General features: G+C 38.3%; 1 protein-coding gene across 12 annotated transcripts in view; it reads left to right on the plus strand.

Annotated features, from left to right (window-relative positions):
• FARS2 (phenylalanyl-tRNA synthetase 2, mitochondrial) overlaps window positions 1-19928 on the plus strand; it is a 643321-nt gene that overhangs the window by 63348 nt on the left and 560045 nt on the right. Inside the window, exon 2 of one of the 12 annotated variants that reach the window (XM_072603724.1) lies at window positions 11326-11375. The exons of 9 other annotated variants lie outside the window; for them this stretch is intronic. The gene's annotated coding sequence lies outside the window, so the exon portion shown is untranslated. Of the gene's footprint in view, window positions 1-232; window positions 348-11325; window positions 11376-19928 lie in introns of those variants that run through there. 2 more of the 12 variants (XM_072603729.1, XM_072603723.1) reach the window with 2 other exon arrangements.

Raw genomic sequence — 19928 nt, forward strand, 5'->3', positions numbered from 1 at the left:
GGGCTCAGTTTCTTCATGTATTATATAAAATAAAGGACTTTTCTAGCTCCAAATCTAAGTAGCATGTGCAAAACTCTCATTCAGGTCCTCTGATGCTAAAACAAGGGCTCTTTCTACCATAACACCTCATTTTGGAGAAGAATGCACTTTAAGCATGTATATTCATGTACAGAATGCTAGTGCTGAAAGGAAACTTAAAGATAATCTAGTTTCTTTTTTTTTAATAGGTGAGAAAGGAAAAAAAGAAGAAAAGATGGATGGAAGGAAGGAAAAAAACCCAAGCATTTATTCAGTGCCTACTATGTGCCAGGCACAGTGCTAAGCACTTTACAACTACTCTGTCATGAGTAAGTGCTATTATTATTCCCATTTTACAGATGAGGAAACCCAGGCAAGTGCAGGTCAAGTAACTTGGCCAGTGTCACACTAAGTATCAGAGGCTAGATTTGAACTCAGGTCTTCTTGACTCCACGCTCAGTGCGCCATCCATTACCCTATCTGGTTGTAGCTCTGAGAGACTGAAATGACTTGCTTAGAGTCATGTAGCTAGTTAATGGGGGAAATCACAACTAGGAATCTTGACTCCCAGTACTGTATTCTTTGTGTAATTTCATAAAACTTTTCTGTGTCATTAGTTCCTTTCTTAGTGGTAATCATACTCTATTTCTGTCATTCATTCTGGTTTAGAGTCAGGCTTTAATTGATCTTAACATAGAATCATTTGTATTTTTTTTATGGGATGATATCTGTGGATTAAAATAGAAAAATAGTTCCTATTTTCAAAATGAATTTGTTCATCAACAGCACACTCAAAGATACTGTAACAGTGATATGTATACATTTAATAATTAATATTTAATTTAATCATTAACAATAATAATAGGAAGAATAGTAGCAATAACCATAATTAGCCTTTGTATTGAACTTCTAAAAAATTTGCAGTACGTTTTTTGTACGGATTTTTGAACCTAAATTATCTCTATCACAGTAGATCTTTACATTCCTTTCTTGGAACTAAGAAACTATGAAGTTTGAAGGCAATGCTTGTTAATTGTTAGAGTAATTGTAATGGTCTTGGAGTCTTTGGTTAGTTTTAGTTTCCTGAAAGACAGGTGTTCTGAAAGAAAACTAAAGGAGAAGAAGACCAAGAATTTTCCTGAAGACACTTACTAGGTGTGTGACACTGGGTAAATCACAACCTCATCTGGTTCCTCATCTGGAAAAGAGGGTAATAATAGCACCTATTGCCAAGGTTGTTTTAAAGATAAAATATAGCAATGTTTGTAAAGTACTTTTCAAACCACAAAACAATATATAAAGGCTAGTTGTTAATATTTATGCAAAAGATGAACGAATTTGAGATCTGGTAATGCTGTGTCCTCTTTCTCATTTTTTTGGACATGATTTACCTTAAAAATCCAGATTGTTTGTTCCTTCAAATGAATCTTGTTATTTTGTCTGCAAACTTTATATAAAGTTACACTTTGCTAGTTAAATTGGTTAACGTATTAAATCTCTAAATTAATTTAGGTAGTATCATCATTTTTATATATTAGTATGGCATAGTCATAAACATTGAATATTTCTCCATTTTTTGAGGTCATCCTGCTCTTTCTACCTGCTATGAACTGGAACAGGAACATGTACCCTCCTTTATATGGTATCTTCCCCAATTAGAATGTAAATTCTTAGGCAGCTACATGGTACAGTGGATAAAAGCACTGGATTTGGGGCCATGAAGACCTGGGTTAAAATCCTGCCTCAGGTATTTACCACGTGACTCTGGGCAAATCACTTAACCCCTCTGAATCTCAATTTCCTCTTCTATAAAATAATGATTACAATAGTACCCACCTGCTGGGGTTGTTGTGCAGGTCAGATGAGATGACATTTGTAAAGGGCATTGTAAATCCTTAAAGGACTATGTAAATACTATTAATGTTGTTTTTGTTGTGAGACTGCCTCGATTTTCTAATTGTATACCCAAAGCTTAGCAATTTTTCACACATGGTAAATGATTAGTAAATGTTTTCCATTACTTTCTATTTCAGTACAGTTTGTGAACTGGATAATCTAATTTGTAAGTGTTGTTTTGAAGTTGACTCCTATAAATCCATGTGTACATACATACACACACAAAACGTGTGTATTTATCTATATCTTGGTTGAGATATTTCATATATTCATATTTACCTTGAATGGAATTTATCTTTTTATCATTCATTGTGGCTTTTGTTAGTACTGCATAAAATTGCGGATGATTTTTGTGAATTTATTTTACATTCTGCATCTTTACTGAAACTATTAATCATCTTTAATATATTCTTTGCTAATTTTCTGAAGTTATAAGTAGACCATCATGCCATCTGCAGAGAAACATATTTTTATCTCCCCTTTGTTAATGTTTATACTTTTTATTTTTCTCCCTTGTTTTATTGCTGTAGCTAGCATTTCTAGAATTATAACAAATAAGAATGGGGAAAAGGGCTATCCTTGCTTTGACTCTGTTCTTATTTAGAATGCTTTCTATGTTTTTTCCTCCACTGCAAATAATTCTAGCCCTTTGTTTTAGTTATATAATTTTGGTGATATAGAAGAGGCTAGATCCTATTTTTAAGAGAAATTTTCTTCCTTGTAATTCTCCATAAAGAATATGCTGTTATTTTCTTTTTTAAAAAATAAATTTTTATTGATTTTTTTGGCAGTACTTACATTTTTTAGCGTATCTCTCCCTACTCTATCTCCCAGAGAACCATACTTTATAGCAGAGAATAAAAAAGAGAAAAAAACAATTCCACAAAAGTTTGACAACACATTAAAAAAAAGACTGGATTTGTATTCCTCCACACTCAGTTCCCCACCTCTGCAGAGAAAGAAGAGGAAGTTACAACTGTTTTCATGAGAATATTTCTGCAAATATTACAAGATTACCACATGTCCCATGGAATGATCATTCTGGTTGTCTCAGGATGCACAATAAAATCGGATGCATGAGAGGCAGAATGGTGCTGTGGTAATTTGGAGCCAGTCAACGTACCTACCACAACCCAATTCCTCTTCCTCATCCTCCTCAATCCTTCCATCCCAAAATTTCAACCTAACTCCATTCAGCTCTTCTCCTGTGGCTTCTGGAATGCCTGCTCCAAAGGCAACAAACTTCCCTTCATCTTAATTCTTTTCCTCTCTTACTCCTTCCATCTAATACCTCTTGCTAACATTTGGCGTTCCTATTGATGACACAGCCTCTCTTTGGCCAGCCTTTCCAGGACTGGCTGCATCTTCACTCATTCTTCTTGTCTCACTGGTTTAACGCTCCTTGCTTCCCATCACCACTCCCAGGTTCTCCTCCTTCCTCCATCACTCAGTAATCTCTCTTCCTTTGAGGTTCATTCTGTTCAAATCTACCATCCAATCAAAATCATGGTAGCCGTTGTCTACCGACCCCCAGGTCTCTTCTCTTCCTTCTTCAATAAGTTCAGTACCTTGCTCACAATATTTTTCTCCTCCCCAAATCCTGTCTTCATATAAAGGGACTTCAACATATATTTTGACTCTACCTTAAATTCTGTAAAGACTCATTTCTTCAACTTGTTCACCTCCTATGAGTTACTCTTCCATCCTACCTTAGCCCCATACAAAGATGGTCACATCCTTGATCTTGCCAGCATCCACAAATATATCACCTCTACATTAAAAAATTTTGTAAACCTCTAATCTGGCCATAATATATTGACTTCTCAACTATTCCTCTGCCTTCCCTTACAAAACCTCTCCTTTTGTCTGCACCATAACCTCCATTCCCTTGAACCTTCAGTTCTCTCCCAGGCCATTCCCCCTACAATAGCCACTCTTTCCTCTTCTCCCCATCTCGACCACTTGGTGAACTTAGTCAGCTTTACACTGTCTTCATCTCTGGAATCCTTAGCTTCCTTATCATGTCACTGATTACGCCCAGCCCAGTCTGTCTTGGAACTCTCCTTGCACTTGTTACCTTTGCTCCTACACATGGATTGGTGAGTAAAGGTGGAGAAAAATCACCCAGCCAGTCTGACTGAGACCACTGCCTATGTGTTTGCACAGCTTCACCTGGGCCCTCACTGCTGCTAGGCAGTCCTACTATATCTCTCCTGTCAACTCTTACAAACCTCTCCATCCCTTCTCAAACCTTCCGTGGCTCCTTCTTCCTCCACGCTATCAGCAGAGAACCTTGCCTTATATTTTGTAGAAAAAAACTGAGGCCATTGGTTAGGAAATTTCTCTTCCCTCTTCCTCATCCCGTATCACTCAGATGCCTGCTGCCATTATCCTTTCCTCACCTGTCTCCTACTGCCGACTCAGGCTGACCTTCGCTTGTTCAATCCTGTCTCCTCCAGCAGAGTGCCCTTTCTGTCATCCTTCCTCTTACCCCTTTTTTCAGTCTCTCCCTGTCTACTATAGCCTGCAGACACATCTGTGTCTCCCCCGTGCTGAAAAATAGCTCACGTGATTCTCCCATCCTCACTAATTGTTCTCCTGTTCCTGTTCTGCTCTTTGTAGCTGACCTCCTCCAAAAGGCCATCTGTAATAGGGTGCCTTCACTTTCTCTCCTTTCACTCTCTTTTTAACCCTTTATAATCACACTTCTGAATTTCTCTTTCCACTGAAACTGCTCTCTCCAAAAGTGACTAGTGCTGAAGATATCATTGCCAATTCCAAAGGCCTTTTCTCAGTCTCATTCTCCTTGACTTCTCTTCAGCCTTTGACAGTATTGTTGAATCACTGCTCCCTTCTCTCTAGGTTTTTTGGATATCACTCTCCTGGTTCTCTTCCTACCTATCTGACTGCTCCTCCTCTGTCTCCTTTTTCCTCTTCATGACCTCTAATTGTAGGTGCCCCTTAGGGTTCTGCCCTGGGCCTTCTTCTCCTTCTATACTACTTCACTTGATGATCTCATCAGCTCCCATGGATTTCATTACCATCTCTGATGAATCTGATGATTCTCAAATCTGTCTATACTGCCCAAAACTCTCTGTTGACCTCCATTCTCTCATCTCCAACTGCCTTCCAGATATAAGGAACTGGATTCCAGTAGACATTTTAAACTCTATATATCCAAAATGGAACTCACTATCCTTCCCCCTAAACCCTTCCTCTGCCTCCTATCTTCTCTCTTATATAGAGGGCTACACTATCCAACTAGTCCCTCAGACTCACGACTTAGGAGAGAAATTCTGGATTTCTATCTCTTACAGCTCTATGCCCAGTCTGTTGCTGAGACCTACTGACTTTACCTTTGCAATATCTCTCCTGCATACCCCCTTTTCTCCTCCAACACCACTGTGGTGCAGGCCCTCATCACCTTGTGGCCTAGAATATTGCAGTTGCCTGCTGGTGGGGCTGCCTACTTCAAGTTCTCCCCATTCCAATCTATTCTCTATTCAGCCACTAAAGAGTTTCCTAAAGCACAGGTCTGATCGTTTCATATGCAGTAAACTCCAGTGGCTCCCTTTTGCTTCCAGGAGCAAACACAAAATGTTGTGCTGCATCCTACCTTCCCAGGCTTCTTTCACCCTGCTCTTCAGTAGTGACTCTTCAAGCCAGTGACCCTGGCTTCCTGAACAAGACACTCCATCTCTTGGCCCTGGGCGTTGGTCCTGGCTGTCCTCCGTGCCTGGAATGCTGTGTCTCCTCTCTTCCAGTACTGACCTCCTTGGTTCCCTTAAGTCCCAAGTAAAACTCCACCTTTTACAGGAAGCCTTTCCCACCCCCTCTTAATTCTATGGCATTCTTTCTGTTAATTATTTTCTATTTATCCTATATGTAGTTCACTTTGTATATATTTTTTTGCATGTTTTCTCTCCCATTACATCGTAAGCTCCTTAAGGGCATGGACTGTCTTTTCTTCTTATTGTATCCCTAGAGCTTAGCACAGTGCCTGGTACATAGCAGGCATTTAATAAATGTTTATCGATTGATTGAACATGAGCTTTAGTCTTTGCGTTGTTACTTAACTACCTTCCAGGTAGATGAATTGGCTTGATGATTCAGTTGTAGTTGGATTTTCTTTGGAACCCAGGGTAATAAAAGGTAAATCTAATCGTTAATCTCATAGGATACAATATTGAACTTTCTGAGTGTTTGTGTACGTGTGTGTGGGTACATGCATAGGTGCATACAAATTTAGGGGCCTAAAACATTTTGATTTCTAATGGACTTTTAAACAGTGTTCAGTGTCTGAGGCAGACTGATAATTTAGAAACAATTGTGTAAGTGATTTGGGACCATCTCCAGGAAGCCATTCAGATTCTGAATGAACCAGAAATCCCTCTGAATTCTTTATTAATTTAAAAGGATTTCCATTTTATTTAGTGTACTCATTCTCTGCTCCCCAAGCCCTCTTCTCTCGAGCTCTCTATGAATTAAAGAATAAAAACATAAAGAAAATTTCTACTGGGCCTTGCTTGCTGCTAATGTACAACAATACCTTGCATTTATATAGCAACTCAAAGAATATAAAAATGTTTTCATATACCCTGATTCCTTTGAGCCTCACAACACTCTTGTAAGGGACAGGCCATGAGAGCGAAGGCCTGAGGATTTATGTGTTGGCCTTTTAATCACTTGTCCTGGAAATGAGAGAAGGAAGTAATGGCTAGTTGAAGTAGGTGGAGGGATGTTATTTAAATAATAAAGAAATAACAAAACATATCAAAATTGCGGAACTTTAGCTCCCACCATTAGTCTGGGGAAATTGATGACTGGGTCAAAATCAGGGTCCTTTGATCAGGAGCATGTTTATTCCTAGGATCAGTTCAGTTAGGGAAGGGTATTAGGTCTTATGTTTCAAGGTTACCGAATAAAGTATTTAGCAGTATAGATAATACATAATAGGCAATAAGATGGCAGGTTGAAGCAATGAGGGCCAGTAGACAGAATACTGTATTTGTAGTCAAAGGAGTTACTAAGTACAGTGTGGTGAACTTAGATAAAGTAAATAGTTTGATAGGTCAAAATATTGAAAAGGGTTGGCCATACCTTGAAATTTTGGAAAAGATCCTTATGGGCCACTATTATTACTTCAGCTATATAATGAAAGGATGAGACCAAATGCTCTTTAAGATTCCCTTTACCTCTAAATCTGTGGTCTGATGAAGTCCAAGGAACTTTATCTAGATCCCCTTTTCTTTGTTTATATTCAGTCTTGGCAGCTTACTTGGTACCATCTAGAAGTACTCTTATAAAAAACTATAGGATATAAGAAGGATGCTGTTGTTATCTGATCTTATCTGACCAAAGCATATGCCTATATTGCTTTACATAACCTAAGTCCTTTGTGTCTATCTCTGTACTGAACCTAAAGCCACTAACCATGTGTCATATGGAGTCAGGAAGCCCAAATTGACAATTCTGCCAAGTGATTATGAGGCCATCCACCCATCAATTGTACTCTGACAAGTCTGTCCAGCCGGAGACCCCTTAGTTCATTGCAATATCTATGTACTGGTCTCCAGTCAGTAATAATAATAACTCATTTTATGCTTATGCATAGAGTAAGGTAGCTGATGGAGAACTGTCGACAGTATAGACAATCTGGATTCAAGTTCTGCTTTTTGACATATTTGGCTGCCTGACTGACTGCATGCAATTCACTTATCTTGTCCCTCTGAGCTGCTGGAGACTCTTGACGATTCCATAGAGAATGGGTTTCCTTTTCTGCATTACACCGACCGAATCACTGGTCCAGTTGAAACTACTCCTGCAAAGGTAATTTAATAAATGAAAACTGCAACAAAAAACCCTGCATGTGTAGCATTACCTAATTTAAGGTAATGGTCCCACCTGCTTCACTTATGTTTTGTGTTCTTTGTAAGTCCTCAGTCTGTGGGAGTTCTTTTCCACTTGATGACCCAGTTTAGAATGGGGATCCCCCGTAACTTTAATATTGTGTGTGTACCTGACAGACATTCTGATTTCCTCCCTTCCACCTACCAAAATCACAGATTTTTTGTACAATCTGCAGTTGGAAGGGCCCCTGGTTGAGAACTTATCTTACTCATGCCCAGTGTTAGAGTCAGGCAAGTACAGCTATTTGCCCTTTCTTTTCCTTTTGCGGGGAAGGTAGCCTCACTTAGTGTATAGAGCAGTGGACTTAGACTCAGGTAGACTGCAGTATTTGTTGAATTGACATGGCAGGGCCTGGATTCAAACAGAGTTCTTCCTTTAAGTCCAGTGTTCTGAGCCACACTAGCTGTCTCTCAGAATTAGGAACAAAGTGCTTTGTAAACCATAAAATAAAACACTTTACCCATTGAAGTTCCCATCACTCCATGAAGCTGCATCCCGTTAGGTTTGTCATCCTATTAGATTTGTTAGTTCATTTATTGATTCATTACACATTAAGTACTTGCAGAGTTCAGAGGCCTATGTTAGGCATAAAGGATTTATTAAAATCTTTTTCAGCCCTCAGATTTGACAGTTCTGTGGTTGAATTTGTATGTAACATGTCAGAAACATACCTATTATAAAAATAAAATACTACCCATATATTATTAATTTGGTTTTTGTGTTGTTTTAATAAAGAATGAAGACCTTAGAGATGTGCCCTTTCTACATAGGAATCAGAGAAAGGACATTGTCTTTTACATATATGTATGGTCTGCTTCCTCTCTTTATTGCTATAGACTTTGTTTAAGACTTCCCCTGTCTTTCTTTCTCTGCTTCTGCTCTGCCCTGCAGTGAAGTCATAATGCTGTATTTGACATTTCAATCTGTTGCCATCAATGTGATTGTAAAGTCATAAATTCTCTGTAATGAAATTCACTACAGGTTCAGGTAAGTAAATGGACGAGTTTTGAAGGCTAAAATCCTTGGGGTACATGGCAGACACATTTGGCAGAAAGCAAAAGTAGCAGAGGGAAATTATGAAAGTACAGTCTGGAAAATAGTAAAACCCAAATATTAAATATTTGCTGAGGGATAATTTCCCCCCTGGAAAAAAAAAAGATATTCTAAACAACAAAATACATATTTTCCCCAAAGCAATAAGATGTAGTTCTTATAACTTGGCATGTATGTGTGTATATATGTGTGTGTGTGTGTGTGTATATATATATATATATATATATATATATATATATATATATATATATATATATATATATATATATTTTTTTTTTTAAAGACTTTTTCCCTTTGTCTCTCTAATAAAAAGTAGGTTGATTTGGGGATATAGAGGAAAAGAGGGCACCAAGAATAGCTGAAAACATTTATGATGAACCAGTTGTATGAGTGCATGTTCAGAGGCAAATGGGTATGATAAATGACCATAGAGGAAACAGATTTATTTAAATGAAGTCATTTCACTCCTGCTCCCTTACACTGCATCAACAAATGAATTGTGCATAAGAGACAGAGAAACATATATTGTAAGCTGACATGGTGAGTGCCAGCAACGGCTTCATTTTTCAGATAAGGAGAAAGATGCCTGGGTCTATCCAGATGCTTAATTGGCAGTCCTGAAAAACAAATGGAGCCGTATTCACACTGGCTGGCATCTGCTTTTACAAGCACTTGTAAGGAAGGGCCAATTGTAATGAAAACAGTGAAAGAGATTTTAAAATGTCAACAACAGAGAATGTCCTGGGGTATTGGGTACCTTGGTAAAGATGAGCAACTTCTCTAAACTATTGTAGAAGCTAAATTTGTTTGTCCTTGTTTGAAATCCCAGTTTTCAAAAGTCTGAATAAAATTACCAATGCAAACATGTAGTACAGTTCTTCATTTTACCTCAGGAGATCCAGGTCCAAGTTATACCTTCCACATTTAGTATTTCTGTAACAATGGTTACTTTCAGCTTCTTCATGCATAAAATGGGGCTAAAAAATACCTGCCTTACAGGCTTAAATGGGATGATGCACATATGGTACACTTTACTGTTCATACAATGTATCATTGAAGAATCCTCTAAAGGAAGGAAGGAAACATTTATCAAGCACTTGCTGTGTTCCAGGCATTGTGCTAAATATTTACAAATATCTCATTTGGTCTTCACAACAACCCTAGGAGATAGGTGCTGTTATTATCCCCATTTTACAGTTGAGGTTAAGTGACTAGTAAGTAAATGTCTGAGGCTAGATTTGAATTGTGATCATCCTGATTTGAGACCCAGAGTGCCACAAGCCATGATAAGCAGCATGCCACTGTCTTCATACATACATTATACAAGTAATGAAGGCAACCATGATTTGAATGGGCCCCTGAAAATTCTAGCCTTGGGGTTGCTTCTAGTGAATGAGATTGTTGGACATCATTATAGAGAATGACTGTTTTTTTTTAATCTGATCATATACTAATATCCTACAGCTTTAGCATCTGCTTAATGTTTAATTTGTTTCTGAAAGAATGCCTTTATTAAGTGCTTTTTACTTATTAAATTTTTTAAATGAAACCACTTATTAAGTGTTCAATATGTGCAAAGCACAGCACTAAACCCTTGACAAAGAAGACAGCTCCCATTCTAATGGCAGAAATGACACATAGGGAAAATTTTAGCTGCAGATCAAATGGAAAAGTTGCCTAGTCCTTGTGGTGCAAGCCACTAAGAAGATGTTAATGCATTTTCTTTCCTGTGTCACCATTCCCAGGACTCTTGGGTTTGGTATCCTGGCCATCCCCATCAGGTATCAGGAAAGATTTAGGTCCAGGCATTGGTGGTGATATAACTTGTGTGACAGGTATACCTCCTGTTTCTCCCTCAGGGTTCCTTGTATATGTGGATAACGTACTGTCTTCAGAACCATGTGACTACTAGGACCTTGGTGACCTGTCGTGGATGCCCTGATTTCATTTCTCCTAAAGCCTTCTTTTTGTAACTTCAGTATAACCCTAAAATGTTATGCTATCTCTGAAATACAGAAAAATGTGGAGCTATCCATAATGTGGAATGTATTAGCAGGAAACTCATTCTAATTTTGCCTGAGGGACTACATTTTGTGGCCCCTCCAACAAACAAGTTCATTCTGTAGTAGCACTTTGACCACCCTTGTCCCTAGCTGCCTCAGTGAGGGTTGGATATGGAGGAGAGGGAATGAGAAACCACATAGATCTGTCTAAAGGAAGAATTGAGGGAAATTGGCTGCCTGAGTGTAAGGCATTCCAGCCTGTTTGTTCCACTGAATGTTTCAATTTCTAGTGAGGGGAGGGGAGAGTGACAGGGGTAGTAATAGAATATATACAGAAATGACTGTGATGTATGAATAAAAGATGCCAATAAAACTTACTTACAAAAAAAGAGTAGGTCATGCCAGATAACCCTATTTCCTTTTATTTCCTTTTTTTTTTAAACAGGTTGACAATGTGAATACTCTTTATTGTTTCATCTCATCTTTGTGAACAAGGTGGGTCAGTGTGGTAGTTAGATAAATTCTGAATTGTTTGAATGGCTGGACCTGAAAAGCAGTCCTTAATACATCATTGTCAACTTGGTATTGGAGGGAGGTCTGTAATAGAGTGACCCTGTGCTTCTGTGCTTAACCTTGGCCTTGACCTTGATCTATTTTAACATTTTAAAAAAATCAATGACAGAACTAAAGGATGGGGGTGGGTATGGGCCAGAAATACTTAGTCTAAGGGGCAGAAGATTTATGATGAACCAACAAAGAATATTGAGAGAGAATGGTAAGATAAGATCATAGGAGCTCCAAGAGGCTTTAGTCTTCCGGATGAGGAAACTGAGGCTTTAGTTCATCTTTGAGTTACATGACCAAGATTGCATAGGCTAGATGTGACCATACCAGTATTTGAATCCCCTGAGGGAAATGTCAGCAGGGAGGTATTTGGATCTAGAGCCACAGTTTTAGATAATGGGAGATGAAGGAAGCAGGGAGGTTGGGAGGTATGGTAGAAATATACATATTTTCCCCAAAATGTTTGGTGCAGTTTTAAGCTATCTTAAGATTTAATTGCTTAGAGTAGCACTAAGATGTTTGGATTGCTCTGAATTTTAGTGACAAGGAGAGGGAGAAGGATAGGGAGACAGAAATTCTGTTAAGTGACTGAGATTGGAGGGTTGTGGAGATGTTCCACAATCCCATGGAAACATTGGTAATCTGGAATGTTGGGTTCGTATAGGGCTGTTGAATAAGGTTGTGCTGCTCCTGGCTTGAACTATTAAAACTATGAATAGTATTGCTGCTAGTTTTTCTTTTATGGTATATGCCTACATCCTCCTATTATTTTTAAAGGCCATTTACAGATTGTGTTTGGATAATAATATCAACAGTTATAAATTGAAGTATGGGGGGAAGTGTTAGAGGAAGAAAGGGATTAGGTGTGGAGAGGTTAGTTGGGGAATGATTTGATCTGCTTAAGTGCCTTGTGCTTAATAAAATTGTACTTACCAAGAATTTGGGTTCTTCTTTCAAGGATGAAAAAAAAGCTGCCTAAAATCAGTTCATTGCAAACTCGATAAGGGCAAGCCACACAGCACAGAAATCTTCTTGCCAGCTTTTCCTTGGTTGTTTTCTACCGCATTTCAAGGTGAAAGATTCTAGTGCAGGCTTTTACAAAAGAGGCTTTTAAAAACTATAACAGTCTAGAAGGAGAAGAAATAGTTTCTTAAAACCTCTATACCAGAGGGTCCTTAGAGCTTTTTGTCAATGGATAGATTTCAGGATGTCTATGAATTTGGATTGGGAAAATTTTTTTTTTTTAATTTTCAATAAACTTTGGTTGCTTTAGTGGTCTTATGTATTTTATTGGCTGCATTTAAAAACATTATTGTAATAAGGGTCTCTAGGCTTGGCCAAATGGCCAAAGTGGCCCATGAAACTAAAAAGGTCAAGAACCTCTGTTCTAAACCTTCCTGCAGCCTCTCTACCAATTGAGTGGACCATATAATGAAACCATTCCCCAGTCACTAGAGTGGGGAACAGTTTGTAAAGACCATTCTAGAAAAGCAAATTGATTTGTTTTTTACTGAAGTGCTTAAAATTCATTTTTCTTTTACCAGAATTGATCATAACCTTCTGTGCCATGTCGGAGCTGTGTGGTACAACAGCGATGGGGGTTGGGTGGGGTTGAGATTCAAGGGAAAAATCTCAGAATTCTACAGCCAAATAGAAAAATAAATGTCAGTAGAGCCCCATAGTTTATAGCTTGAGCACCGTCACTCATCATGGTTGTATGATCCATTTAACTTTTATATCACAGAAGCACTTTGGATGCCCCTTAGAAGTTATGCATTTTAACCATGGTACTGTGATACTGCGGGAATAATGTTAGATATAATTTCTTAGTCCAAAGGCCTGGATTGGAATTCTGACTGTGCTGCTTCTTACTTCCATCTTTCTGGGCTTCAGTCTCTTTATCTATAAAATGAGAAGCCTGGACTTGATGACTTCTTGGTTCTTAGCAAGCTTATTGAGGGCAGGGATTCTCTTTTGTATCCTTCGCACTTAGAGTAGATACTTAACAAATATTATTTGACTTACCTATCATCCTATTTCAACAAACTCTTATTAATACCTCTTATGTGCAGAGTTGTATGCTAGGTTCTAGGTATATAAAGATAAAATGAAATAATTCCCTGCCTTCAGGGAGATGACTTCATTAAATAGTTTCACTTTTCAAAAGGTGAAGTAATCTTTAAAACAACATTTTTTTTTTATCTCAAAACATCATTCCTCATGGCTTCTTAGGATTAGGCAATATTTCCTGAATCATTAATGAAGGTTAATTGAATACCTGCTCAGCTATTTAAACATTTGTTTTATGGTTAACAAAACCACATCCATTTAAAATTTGTGCTATGAAGGCAAGTAAGATGCCTTGAATTGTTTTCAGTTAACTCGCAATGTCAAGCATTATAGCCTTTGTGTCTCCAGATGTGAGGTGAAAAATCTGAGGAGTTCATTACTTTTGTTTGTATCATTTAAAGCAGAAAAGACGAGTCCCTTGTGTTTTGAATTAGTGATTCACTGAGTATTCCTGGTACCTTTTGTAGAAAAAAGGATGAACCTCCATCTCAGATGGACCTCTGGGAAAATAAATGCCAGGTCTTCTGATGCTCTGTCTTTTTATGATGGCTAAAACAGCAACAATGATAATAATGTGGTGATGGTGGTGCTGCCAATAATAGAATTGGCACTTAGGTAATATTTTAAGATTTATATAGCGCTTTACAAATATTTCATTTGATCTTCATTACACTTTATGAAGTGGGTGCTATTTAAAGATGAAGAAACTGAGACATAGAAATGAAGTGACTTCCCCGGGTCTCACAGCTAGGGAATGTCCAAGGCTGGATTTGAATTTAGTTCTTCCGGACTCTGAGGCCAACACTCTACCCACTTCACCTCCTAGCTGATCTAGGTATCTCTCCCATACATTTTTTTCTTTTTATGTTCTAGCTATCTCTTAGGCTAGCTATCTCTCAGGTCTTCAGAACTACTAATTTAATTCAGTAAGCTGTGAACTGATAGGAAACCTGACATATACATCAATACCCAGGTGCGTGCTCATGCACATACACACCAAGCTTCTGCCACTACCTGGTTACCCATCTATTGTAGCTTAGACCAGCCCTCAGAACCATCCCAGGAGGTATCTACTGTATATCTTCTAGAGTCATTCTTCCCTAGGAAGTCTGGTACATTCAAGCAGGCAATCATTTAATCAAAAAATGTTTTTTAATCCCTTACTGTGTGCGAGGTGCTTTGCTAAGAGCTGGGAATACAAAAAGAGGCAAAAGACAGTCCCTGCCCTCAAGAAGCTTATATTCTAATGAATTAAAATCCAATTATAATACATTATGAGATTACAATCCAATATTCCTAGGCTGGTTTTGGCCCAAAGGGCCACTGAGAGTTGTTGAATTTCCCAGAATAATACGTCCTGGTATGTTTCATATTTGAGGTCTTCACTGAATCACCATAGTTTTCTCACAAAACTTGGGGGCACTGCTCCCAAGTAGATCAGACCCTTAAGAGAAGGATCCCAGGGTCAGAACAAATCCCTGAAAATTATGGAGAGGGTCTCAATGTTCCTTCTTTTTTTTCTTTTCTTCCTTTCCCCTCTCCTACAACTTTCATGCTTCCAAAGTTTCCTTCTCATACCCTTCAAGCAAAAGAGGAGGGGTTGAACAAGGGAAAGAGAGCAGCAGAATAAGGAAGAAAGAACACCATTTTCTCCACATTCCTATTCAGCAATCAATCATCCCTCAACAGATTTTTTTTTTTTAAAGTGCCTACTATGTCCCTGGCACTATGCTAGGTCAGTGGATATGAGTAAAAAGCCTTCTGGCTAAGAGTTTCCATTCTAGTGGAGGAGACAACAAATACTCTAACTGTACCACATAAATACAAAGTGAATAAATTCCAAACTGTTCAAAATAGTCCAATGTAAAGTAGTTTGGAAGTGAGAGCTTCATGCAGAAGATAATGCTTAAAGGAAAAAAGTGGCAGAAATAAGGGGGCAGCACATTCCAGGCTTGTTGGATGGGCTAGCCAAAGGCACAGAGATGTAGGGAGACTGGGGTGAAGGGAGTGTGCATGTGAGGTTGCAGAATGAGAGGGAAGGACTTGATGTTTAATGAAGGTAGAATGTTAAGGTGGGACCAGGTTATGAAGGACTCTAAAAACTAAACAGACTAGCTTATATTTCAGGAAGCCACTGGAGTTGGTTAAGCAAAACAGTCCCCTGGACAGAGCTACACTTAAGGAAAAGAACATTGTCAGCAGGGTATAGAATAGATTGGAGAGGTGGGAGAGGCAGAGGTGAGGTGATAAGGACCTGAACTATGGTAGTAGTTGTGTGAGTAGAGAGAAGGGCTGAGATATGGAATGTATTTTGATAGTAGAAATGGCAAGATTTGGTAAGTGAATGGATATGTGAGGTGAGAGAGAAAGAGGAGTTAAGGATAATGCTCAGATTTTGAACCTAGGATACTGGAAGAGTGGTGGTATCTTTGGCAGAAATAGGGAAATTCAGATAATGTTAGAGTTTTTTGGAAAAGAAAATGAGTTCAGTTATAGACTATTGTGTTTGAGATGTCTCTGGGACATCCAGTTTGAAGTGTGCAATGGAATGTTAATGATGTGGAACTGAGGCTCAGGAGAGAGACTGGAGCTGGATATATAGATCTAGGAGTCATCTGCATTGAGATGATAGTTAATCCATGGGAGATCATGAGGCTATCAAGAGACAGAGTGTTGAAGGAGACCAGCAAGTGAAATAGGATGGAGGGAGAAGAGAAGAGAGACCAAGAGAATTCATTGTTGATTAACAAGTTTTCTGATGTCCCCACTACTACAGTGAGAGACAGTGTTGCTCCTTTCTAATGAAAAGATATGCAGGGCCATCAGGAAGGAGCCAGATCTCAACTAGTGCTGGAAGACAAGAGTGGGAAAGGAAGAAACTTAAAACCAAGGGGAGTTTGTAAATTATGTAGTAGGCTTTCTGTGGGGAACAGTGGAAGGCGGTTGCTGGGGGAGGTACATCTGGCACAGGATATTGCCTGGATAGAGTTGAAGAGAATAAGAGTAAAAGCTATAGTAGAGTTGGGGATGGGGATGAGGATTCATACATTGATATTTGAAGATTTCAGAATCACTGAGATGCATAGAAGTTGTGACAGTATACTAACTATTGAGGAATGAATCCAGGCAAGTGATCATTGGTGAGAAGTTTGCCATTAGGAGACAAGTGAATAGACTGCTCAGATCTGCTAGAATACTAGAGTGCTGTTATTGAAATATATTGATTCTTCCACTGAAAATTAACATAGCAAAGATTAAGAGGCTCTTCTACGTCAGTTAATATGCCAGGTATTCCGAGGCAGACAAAACATAAAACAAGGTCCTTGCCCTCTCGGACTGCTTTACAGCATTAGCTTGTTTCTGTTTCATAACAAAGACTAGAGGCAATGCAGAACTGTCCCCAATGAGCTGCAGTTTAACTTTGCTGAAGATTCCTAATGGTGTGATTAGTTTCAGAAAAAAATTCCCTTATGATTTCTTTCTTTGAAGAATAAGCTGTTTATCTAATAAACATATTTCTGAGTCCTTGAAGGTAGCCCATAAAAATATGGTTTAGTTCTATGCTAGGGACATTTCAAGACAAAGAGAGTTTTAAGTTCCTGTAATTGTCCTCCAGAAAGAAATGATTATTTTCTGTTTTCAAAGGACTTCTCCCTTTCTAATTCCCTATTTCCCTCATTTTCTAACCCTAAAGCCAGTGAAGATAGGAGTTGAACTCCTTATAGTCTTGTTCTGCCTTGATAATGAGCAAGCAATAAGATGCAGGGAAAAGAGTGCTGGTTTGGGAATCGTAGGACCCGAGTTGCAGTGCTGGCTTTGCCACGGTAAGTGACGGTATGCCTCTGTGACCTTAGGCAAGCCATATCACTTCTTCCAGTTTTCTCATGTTTAAAATGAGAGAGTACAAGTACACAGACTGTGAGGTCCCTTCCGTATCTAAATCTCTGTTTCTTAGGTTCTATGACAAAGGATATCAATTGTGCCATAGTGGATAGATGCCTGCCAGGGAGTCTGTAACCTAGGTTTAACTGAACCTTTGATATATTCTAGCTCTGTCGCTTTAGGCATTATTTTAAGGCTATGAATGGTGCATTAGGTATTTATCTGCAGAGGAAATTTCCTCATCATGATTTCTCTTTACAGATGAAAAATCATAGGCAACATTAAAAAAAAAGATTCAATGCCATTTTCTTCACCTGATATACCACCCCCTCACATCATTCATTCTTAGCATATCACAAAAAATCTGCTATTGGATACTGTTCAGCAAAGCAGCATACACAAGACCTAGGAACCTAAAGTGTTATTTTGTGTTATGAATGGAGGTGTGTGATTGGTTGGTTTGTCATCTGGGAGTTTGCTGTAGCGATTTCTTTCATATTCCTCTTTACTATGTTCAGAGCAGTGCCCTCCTGCCCCATCCGTCCCACCCTCCTTTGCTAATTCAATGCTCTCTTTTGGGTGGCCTCAGTACCAAGAGACAGACTGCAGGTGTGATTCTCAATCATGTACTTGTTTGTTTGAAAGCAATTTCTCTTACTATAAAAAGATAGACTTTCTCTAGCTCCTCAACAGCTCCTTCCTCTTCATGTTCATGTTACTAAAAATACAGTTTGTCAATTTTTTGGTCCTAGAGGATCGTAGATTGAGAGCTGGAAGGGAACTTCGACTCCATGTCTATTCCTGTCATTTTACAGATGAGGAAACTGAAGCCATGAGAGATTAAGTGATTTGCCCAAATTCACATCGTTCGTTAGTAGCACAGTAAGGATTTGAACCCAGGTCCTCTGGTATCAAATCCAGCACCATTTGGTGAACATTTTAGTTGTGTATTTTCCCAGAAGTTGTTTTCCTTGAACTACCAGGTTAAATAACTCCATTTGGAAAAAGAAGCATATACATGATAAATTTTATAAAATGATGCATCTTCATGTTGATTTAGGAAATCAGTGGTTGGGTTCATTCTTTTCTTTGGAGTTTCTTAGCTTGACCTCTAGCACTTGAGACTTGGTTTTGTTTCAGAAAAGATGTGAAGTAATTCATGTGTTTAGGTGAAGGAGATTCATCATGATTCCTAGTGTGGAAGCCACTCAGATTTTGCCTTTTGTAACATCATCTCTGTCTTTTTATACTGTCATGTTGAAAGACATGGCATGTTGCTGTGGGAAGGAGTTTTATTAGTAGGCACTAGCAAACATCTGGGTTCCCATACTTTGTGTATATTTAACAGTCATTCTTAGAAATCTGAGTATTTATTAGAATGAAAAAAATTAAAGCAATACCTTTTCAGTATTTGCTAGATTTTCTTTAGCTTCATGGCTTGGCTACTCAGGGGAATACAATTACATTTTAGTTATCTTTTCCCCAGGTAGACTGGTGGCCCTGTTATATGTTTTTTGTTTTGTTTTCTTTTTCTTTGTCAGAAAGGTGAAAAATTGCTGATATATTCGATGCTAGAGCACTTAAGGCAAATCCATTTCAAGCTAGCAGCAGAAAAAAATGCTGGAATGATGTATTATTAATTTTTTTTCTTTCCTGATGGTAAGTGAGTTTAACGGAAACATTGAATGCTACCTCTTCTATGCTACCCCAGGCAGGCAAGGACCGGTAAACATTAGAACAGATTCAGTTGGTTTCCCTTGGGCAGTAAATGACTGTAGCTCACTGAGATTTTCAGTGAGGTAACTCAAGATGGAGCCCCCAGCTGGTAATATCAGCTTTAGGTACCATCCTCTTCAAGAGTGCAAGGAACATGATTGTATATTCCATTTTATAAGTGAAAAGGAAGTAAAAATCCTAATTTATTTCTTAAAAAGATTCCAAGTCAGCCCAGGACACTGTCATCTTTCTGCAGCACTAGGGATTCTTAAAGTTTAGCAACAAGCACTTAAAACAAGTAGAATGCATGAATTTTTTTTGAGCACTGTTTGTGACTTTTAGGCTAATGTTCAAATTACTGACTCTGTACTTGGTCTGAATGATCTGTTGGTTTATGTTCCATGAGGAATAGGAAAATAAGGATATTTTGTGAATTTTGACTTAGTCATACACACCATTATAAAACTCTTATTGGAAGGAAAAGGATTGGATGGTTTTAATTTCTAAAAATGACATTTTTGTTCATATTTCTTAAACTTGCTTTGAGTATTGATTTTTTTGAATATTAGTATTCCTTGGATACAGTAAATCTTTGGTAGAGTGGAAAGAGCACTTGGTCTCGAGTCAGAGGTCCTGTGTGAATATCCTGTGAACATAAGAGTGTTTACTACTTGTGTGGCCTTTGATAAGTCATTTGCTTTCTTTAGGCTTCAGTTTTCTGGTCTGTAAAGTCAGATAGTTGGACTTGATGACCTCTAAGATCCCTTCCAATTTTATATCTATGATACTCTGAATTTTCCAATTGTGGATCGTCCA

This window comes from Notamacropus eugenii, chromosome 4 (assembly GCF_028372415.1).
Source record: "Notamacropus eugenii isolate mMacEug1 chromosome 4, mMacEug1.pri_v2, whole genome shotgun sequence".
Classification (NCBI taxonomy): domain Eukaryota; kingdom Metazoa; phylum Chordata; class Mammalia; order Diprotodontia; family Macropodidae; genus Notamacropus; species Notamacropus eugenii.